Raw genomic sequence first — 8655 nt, 5'->3', positions numbered from 1 at the left:
GGGGGGGAGAAGCTCGGTTAAAGTTTCGATATTCCTCTTCTACACCTGGTTCAGCCGCTTCATCTCTGAGGAAGCCCACATGAATGTTGGACTGAGCCGAATAGGCTGTCCGTCAAGCAGCAGTAGACGCCGTGTGCCCATGCATTTACACACAGCTGCTCCTGTATACAAAGAAGCCACGAGACCGGCGACTGAGCGTGTGGGTCCACCTCCTTTTCCTCCCCCCTTCAGATGCAGGAAGAAAGAAAAAAAATGAAAACTGTAACAAAGTGGTAATAACCACGAAGTAAGCCCGCACGTCAAAACTGTACCGTAGCTACTCAGAGTGTGTCCGTGTCCTCCGCTGTGTCTCTCAGAAGTTTTGTCCTCCAACTTAGAAAACTAGTTGGTGAAGCAGTTTGAGTAGCCTAAGCTAGCTGGCTAAGCGAGCCCATCTACCAAGTACAGCAATTGGAGGGTTTGTAAAACAAGAAAAAAACAACACTCCACAGATGGTGCAATTAGTGGATATGATGTAGTGCACTGAGTGTTCGAGATCAGCCCTCGGCTCTGCCTCTCGTAGTGATGAACAAGGCAAAATGTGTGAACACGGCAGCCACTCCCCAAACACAGTTAGCCACTCCCATGAAAACACTGCATGTGAGTCCATGTGACATATTAGCTTGTATGCTAATTACAATTACAGGAGGATTTCTTTTGCATGTTATGTGAATTTTATTCTTTTAATCCATATTAGGCAGGCCACATCATTCTTTTCTGTGTTTTGTCTGAGGACCAATTTTTAAAGGGCCCTTATTATGTTCATTTTCAGGTCCATAATTGTATTTTGAAGTTGTACCAGAATAGGTTTACATGGTTTAATTTGCAAAAAAACACCATATTTTTGTTGTATTGCACATTGATGCAGATCCTGTTTTCACCCTGTGTGTTTCGGTCTCTGTTTTAGCTACAGAGTGAGACGTCTCACTTGTTTTAGCAACAGAATGAGACATCTAACTTCTATGCTATCTTTGTTGGGAGTTGCACATGCACAGTAGCTAGGTAAGACCACATCAGCTAACCAACTAACTCTTTCTCCAACTTTGGTCAGTACCATACAGGATTATTTGGGAAACTTTTCCTAAACAAGGGCACACTTGTGGAATACCTGCAGAACAGGGACATGTAAGTAGTTCCTTTGTAGATTATGGTGAACTAGTGTGTGTTGTAGCAGTCTTTTGCTATTGAGAACGAGCTAGCATGCTAGCGCTAGCATGTGCCACCTCGTCTCGGCCATCTCGGCTCGTGACGTAGAAAGCCATGTAGATTTTGAACACCCAGAGACTGAAGGCAGAGGACATTCAGAAACCCGTATCTCACTCAAAACAGCATGTATAGTTTTTTTTTTTCCAAGTTTGTAAGCGTGTGGAAGCACCAAAGACACAAAATAACAATTTTTCATAATAAGGGCACTTTAAAGTGCCTCTAGTCTATGTCAATGGGGATTATAAGTATTTTATATCTATAGGCTAATCTATATCAAATGTTCTTTGTTTTATGGCAATTCACTGACCGGATATACAAGCAGGCCTATGACTTTATATTTCTTCGATTTTCTTGGACAAGGCCTGCAACTGCCAGCTTTGTGAATTTCATAGTGTTTGCCTTTTTTGGGTTTAATTCCCATTTCATCTCTCAAATGTTTCTGAAGTCCATGTGTTTATTTACCTCAAACAGCTAATGGTCCGAATAGATTGGTAGCTGTTGCTAGCAATGTAGGCTACAGCCCAGTTGTGTGTCTGTGTGTGACTCTACATGTAGTTAAATAGCCCAAATGACAGAAGCTATTTAGTGGTAATCATCAAAAGTTTCAATCAATTTATACATGTTTACTTATACTATCTGCACTTCTACTACTCGTTCTGTACATATATTCATTATTTCTATTGTAGAACAGTGTAATCAATCAGACATACTTTAATATCAAATTCATTTCAAATACAGGTTGCTCCCAATTTTATGTAGCTTGTGCTCTAGATGGCAGGGATTTGTAACATTTAACCATTTCTAATATGATATCAGCTAGAAATCTCCCTTGCTTACAACCCTGTTTCAGACCCCCATAAATGAATCATGGTCAGATGCAATGCTAATAGCATTAGGCTATTTTTTAATTTTGAAAAAATAAGTAGAAAAGAAAAATATGATAAGTAACACAGCCAATGTGTGGAGGTGGTGGTGCTCAGAATTAAGTGAGAAAACAATACATCCGGCTGTTGTTTTCCTAACTGTATTTGACACTATTTATTTTTTCCACTTTGCATGTGTTTTATGTTACTATACTAAATATTCATACCAAAATGCAAGTCAGTTTGACTGTGTCAACAGTGTTTTTACAACCGCTTATGACATTTCCGAGTGTTTTCTCATTAATGTATAATTAAGTTTGGGCAAACTATAGTGCTGGTCATAGGGGTAACATGTGGTGCCATAATAAAAGATTACATTATAATCCTTTCATTTGGACTGTTTTGTTTTTCATTATGCATTGTTTTGATGTTGGGTTAAAACACTGATTCATAGTGTTAACCCAACTGCCATCGACAGCTAGCAGAAAGTTCCAATATGATTGAATGGGGGATCCATCCAATGTCACCTTTTGACATGAACAAAAATATCAACAACTGCCCCAATATTAAAAATCCTAGAGTATCTCACCATAATTTTCTCTATGGAAATACCAAATACCCCTTTGTATCCCTGTATGTATGCATGTGCACTCCACCACTATTGTGTATTACTGCAATTGCTTACTGTGTGCATGCAGTCTGAGTACAATACTGCCATACCATTCTCTGGTTTCTTTTTAGTTTCTGGGACAAAAACAAGATTGTGGAAGTATTACTTTTTATGTGGCGACTGTAAATAATGCAGGACAAGCAGACCAGACTTATTATTTTTGAGTAAAACTACGTCACAGCACTGGGGAAGAATAGGTGTACACGGCGGAGCCCAGTCCCCCATAAGACTATCTGAGCAGAATCATAGGTAGACGTTTTGTATGTGTGGGAAAACAACAAGTAAAAGTAGGTAGTGGTTTATTGGTGAAACAGTTGAAAAATTTGTGTACAAAGCAAGTCATTATAAAATAGAAAGTAAAACTGGGTGCAGAGGAAATTGTACTTGAATTAAATAGTACACCTGTTTGTATTGTAATAAGACATTCACCATATTGTGTGAATGCCAGACGCAATGATTAGATTAACTTTAAACAGACCTCCTTCAAGGTGGGGAATGTTTCTTATTAAAGAAATTCCAAAATCTGTAGTATAACTCTTTTACAGCAGACATTTTGACTCTGCATAGCAGGAAATATGCCAGTAATAACATTCATGATAGCTTGTTACATTTAGGCATTAGTGCGTACATTTTTTATAATAATGGACATTTGTTACGTTCAAGCCATTGTCAAATGAGATATTACAAAGCTAATTAAGACTATCAGCTTCACAAAAATCTCTCTGTATTCACATGTTAAAAAAATGGTGTCCTATGTGAAGAAATTCGAGCGATGTTAATTACCTCCTCTAAAGAATCCATCATGTTTTCTTAATCCTCCGTGTCCTCCTTGATTACTAGCAACTGCGCGGACGAGGGGTGGTGGTGGTGCATGATCACGGAAGGCTTTTGTCATGTGGATGCGCCGACAATTTTGTTGTAATTACTTAGAATTCCTCATGGGGGGGGAGACAGAAACTACCCACTATACCTTTAAAGGGTCCCAGTTAATTAGTTAATTAATCAAATTTAGATTTTGGCTCCTAATGTTCACAAAAATAATATAATCAAGAAAAAGTATTATTTTGCAAATAAACTGTTATTTTGTCTTGCGTCTGAAGGTGAACAGAAAACGTATTAAGGGAAATTTAACAATTCAAGGTGTTTTCACTTTTGATTTGTTGAACATCTTTCTAAAAGTCAATAAGTAATCATGTTAAATAATTGTGATTGTAATACTGACCAAAATGACTGTGATTGGGATTTTTTTCTATAATCTAGCAGCCCTCCCAGTCAGTCAAGTCAGTGAAACAGCATGCACAATGCCAAAACCTTGAAACATGCAACTTTGAATGGAACATATAGCCATAATGCTATTAATTGTAACATGTGCTTTCCCTGCTACATGTCAAAATGAAATGGAATAAAAAAGGCCCATTATTATTACCAAGCACACTGTTGATTTCTAACACCAACTGTACTAGCGATACAAAATAGCCAGCAGAATTTCACAAAGCAATTGGGGGGATTTGATGCTTACCTCCCCCTTGTATTGTAAGCACACAAAAAGAGTCTTTTCATTAACCTGTCACATTCAGCTCTCCAGAGAGAAAAGACAAGGTCAGAATAAACATGAAAATCAATGCTACCGGCCCTGGGAATGCATAAGCATAGCTTTACGGTTGTGTCATATTTGTCTGCAAATGCTAGATTTTCTTCAATTAACATTACACATCTGCTTTGAAATATGTCAAAATGTGTTTTTTTTGCTATAATCAAAGACGGTACATTCCGTTGAAGTGAACATCCACATACTGATTAATCATATATTTTCTCCCATTTAAATAATCTGCGATGTTTCAAGGTCACCACTTCTTCACTGTCAGTAGGAAGTACCAGGGTCTATAGTTTAAAATAAGAAGTTCTTTTTAATTGGATACAGTTGGCAGACTGCTTTTGGTATTACTTTGTACCTCAAGGCCTGTAATGCAATCACACTGTTTTGTGAAAGTTCAAATGAGTAATAGAGCATCCAAAAAATATTATGTTGATATTCGTTGTTTCTGCCTCTTTTCTGTGTACAAAAGTTTAAATAATGTCTCGAAGACTTATTGCATATTCTGTTTGAAGTTATTGCATTTCTAAAAAACCTTGAGAGAGGGCTTAGACAGGGCATGGACCATGCATCATGGATACCTTTACACCAGGATTTGATGCTTTTATACCATTTTTTCAATACAATTATCTTGTTAGTTGTAAGTTCTCAATGGACCTGTTTAAACTGGTTATCACCATACAAATTAGTTGTTTGTATCCTGATATGTTTTTTTTCGGGGGGTTTTTGTTTTTGTTTTTAAATTACAATACATGTAGCTAATGAATGTTCAATTGGGAGTACTTTTACCTTCATTAAATACAAAATGTATCTCAGACACAACCTTTACTTCTTGTTTTGTCCTTTTTAAGGGTCCATGCCTGAGGGGCTGTGGTTCCGTATTGTTTTTCTTAAGATTTTCCTCTTCCATCTCCTCCTCCGTTATTATTGTTCTCCACGTAAAACTCACGCTACAGCCTAAACCGTACATGGTGGCGGTGCGCCACTTTCAGGACTGGTCCAAAACTCCGCAAGGACCTCAGGCGCAATAATTGACCTATTTCCCCTAGGTGGCGCTATAGCCAAAAAACACGTTTGGCCCAATAACTTCCAAAGTGTACATTGGATATTTAAAAACCACATATCCACGCACTCCCTGGATCTTTAGATTAGGCCTTGGTATGACCCTAAGAGGCACTAAAACAAATTTCACAAAATTGGCTACTAGGGGGCACTACAAATACAAAAGGTTTATACCTCATGAACGGCTCATCCGATTTTTACAAAATTTGATGGGTATCATCTAGGGCCACTCCTGAGGCGCCCCTTGAAGTGGTGTACTGATTGGTTACAGTGGGCGTGGCCTATGGGACCCACGTTTGGATTAACCACTTACACTGAAGGGAATTACCTGAAATTAATAGGGTAGATGTAAAATGGCTAGTTGACCTGACTTACCAAAAATAACACACGTGGACTACTAGGTGGCATTATGACTAATGAAGTCAAACGTGAACATGTTGGCTGCAAATTTTAATTTCTACCAATTTGCAGGTTTTGCTGGAACATTTTTTAGCCTTTATTGGTGATTTTTGCCGCTATATACTCGGCTGCAATGGACTATAGAGAGACAGCGACAGCAGAGCACAGATGTGGAGTTGCGGAATACTGACCAATCGGTTCAGACTGGAGGGGGGGTGGGACTTAAAGAGACAGGCACGCCAACAGAGTGTCTCAGAGAGAGGGTGAATACAGGTGCAGCAGCCATTGACAGTATGAGAAAAATAAAGTGTTTTTTTAACATTAAATCATGTTAACACGTTCTGGTAGAACCAAAAAATACAAGTAGGAACCTGAAAATGTATATAATCTTCTTCAGGGTCATATTATCGCTGTACTCTGGGAATTATAATACAAATCAGCAGACACAAAAGAAATATAGGTCCCATGTGCCAGATAATTATGAATTATACTTTTGCACTAACTTAGTAGTGTTTTTTTTGTAATTCTATATATTTAATATAAATATTCTCTTCATATAAAACGTATCATACTTTATTTCTTTACTTTTTCAGATAATATGCACATTTCTCCTAGATGAGGGTGCTTTTAAGCACTTGTTTTGAGACAGAAGAAACCACTATGCAAGTGGGTGTGTGTTGGCATGTAATATGCAAGCTTAATCAATTACATACAGTGCTAAACTCTGCTGTGCTGTGCTGGAGGAGATAATCCTCATTTGAACGCTCTCCAGTGCTTGCTTAAAGATGGTCAACAATCCATGATAGTCGCCAAGAAATCTACTTTGTAATTATGGACACATTGATGCATATGCAAACCGTTTGTCATGTTCCTGTTTGATAGTAGCTCTTGCATGCATAACGAAGCAATGCCTTCACATACTACACACACTGATACGCCCACCCAATCAAATCTCATTCACTCTTGCACATGCAGACAGATACAAAAAACCCACACAGTCTCCCACACACCACATATCAGATAAGCAAGCTCGTCTACATTCCCAATTCAGCCTGGTTATTGGATGTTTGATTTTCAATATGACACAAGTGTGCTGTGTGTATTTCGGTTGCTGTTGTTGGTATTTATTCCTGTTTTTAATGTTGTTTGGCTGTGCAGCCAGGGAGCGGAATTAATTTCTTTTCTGATGGTTGGGTCTCAGTGTCTCAGCCAGATGAATTATGCTTTTCTACCATATGCCATTTCCCCTCAGCCAACAGACAACACTGGAACCATTTGGTAACGTGAAAACAAATTATCTTCTGCTGGCTCCTGCTCCTGCAAATTCAATTAAAGTGGTGCAGAGTAATTATATGAAGGTACAAAAGAGTAATAAATGCAAAATAATGAATTAACATAATAATCTTTATTTACTGTACGATCCCCTTCATGTTAAGTGTGTGATTCTGTTAATGTGCGACATCTTCACAAATTGCTGCAGTCTGATGTTTGTCACTGAAGTTCCACTGAAGACAATTTTGTGTTTTTAATCATGTTTGATTTATTGCACAGGTACTTGTCATGCTCAGAGCTTTTATAATTACTAACGCTCCCATGGAGAAAATATGAATGCTCCAGCTAAAAGTGGTGTTTAATTTATGGGCAGACACTTATTGAAACATTGACATGCATACATCAAGCTGAACCCAGTTATCAGTAAGTAGCGTGATGTTACAAAAAACATGAAATATATAGGAAGGGATACAAATAGTGATTAATCGTGTAGTATTTTGATTTATATAACCACTATATCACTATAATAAATTTAAATTAAAAGTAGGTTTTTAAACAATTTAGAACTAGAATGGGCTAAAATCTCTGGAGAAAGAAGTGTGCTTGCAGCCAGAATGTGTTATAGTGGAAATACAGATTTTCCACTTAGTGTAAAAAGTTGAATAGGGTTTGTTGAAAGAAGTTGAAGTGTAAGACCTGAATAAAGTCCATGTAATAATTCAAACATAAACGCTGAGTAAAGTATGAAGTAAAAGTGCTGAAAGGAATTAAAGATTCCGTTGAAGTTCAAGCCCTAACAGGAATTAAACTCATGATCAGTTAAGCTGAGAGTGTCAGCTAAAGTGTAATCACTGAAAGCAGATGAACTCTTAGTTAAACAATAAGAGAGAAAAGCAGTGGATGTTGGTGTAACCACTAAAAGTAGTTGTATTGGCAGTTGAAAACTAAGACAAATGAAAGCAGTTGAACTTCACTGTAACTAGTTAAAGCTATCGTGCGTAGTGTCACCCCCATGAGGAATTCTAAGTAATGACAACAAAACTGTAGGCGCGTTCACATGATACAAGGGGGTAAGTCAGCCTCCATTAAGTGTAGCTACTATGGCGCCATTCTTATGCTACCTAGCACTCACCCGCTGTTAGCATTCCTTTGATTGCCATTCATTTTGACGTCTATTTGACAGTGAACAACTTTACATCTGAAGCATCTAAAGACTCTATTCGTCCATTGTTTATTTCTAAAGAAACATGACAATGTATAAAAGGCTCCATTACCTCACACCTCATGTTATGGCTCCGTAGCAGATATTTTTTTGTAAAAATAGGCTAACGATTGTGTCATAACCATGTGACTTACTTTCACAAACAGTACAGGCTAAGCTTGCAGGAAGTTTAGGCTTACATAAGCTGTTTAGGTTTAATTACCAATGTTAACTAGCATTTTATAATTAGCCTGTGTCTATGTTATTTCCTAACATATACCTACGCTGTCCGTCTCTACAAGATTTGGAATGACTCTGATTTCTCTTGGCACAGCTACCAGAAGACTTA

General features: G+C 37.8%; 1 long non-coding RNA gene across 1 annotated transcript in view; it reads left to right on the top strand.

Annotated features, from left to right (window-relative positions):
• LOC116690477 (uncharacterized) overlaps window positions 1–8172 on the top strand; it is a 13975-nt gene extending 5803 nt beyond the window's left edge. Inside the window, exons 2-3 of the long non-coding RNA XR_004332264.1 lie at window positions 5776–5782; window positions 8089–8172. This is a non-coding gene — a long non-coding RNA (uncharacterized LOC116690477). The remainder of the gene's footprint in view (window positions 1–5775; window positions 5783–8088) is intronic.
• The last annotated feature ends 483 nt before the right edge of the window (window positions 8173–8655 follow it).

This window comes from Etheostoma spectabile, chromosome 1 (genome assembly GCF_008692095.1).
Source record: "Etheostoma spectabile isolate EspeVRDwgs_2016 chromosome 1, UIUC_Espe_1.0, whole genome shotgun sequence".
Classification (NCBI taxonomy): Eukaryota; Metazoa; Chordata; class Actinopteri; order Perciformes; family Percidae; genus Etheostoma; species Etheostoma spectabile.
This window is presented reverse-complemented; position numbering and strand designations above follow the sequence as displayed.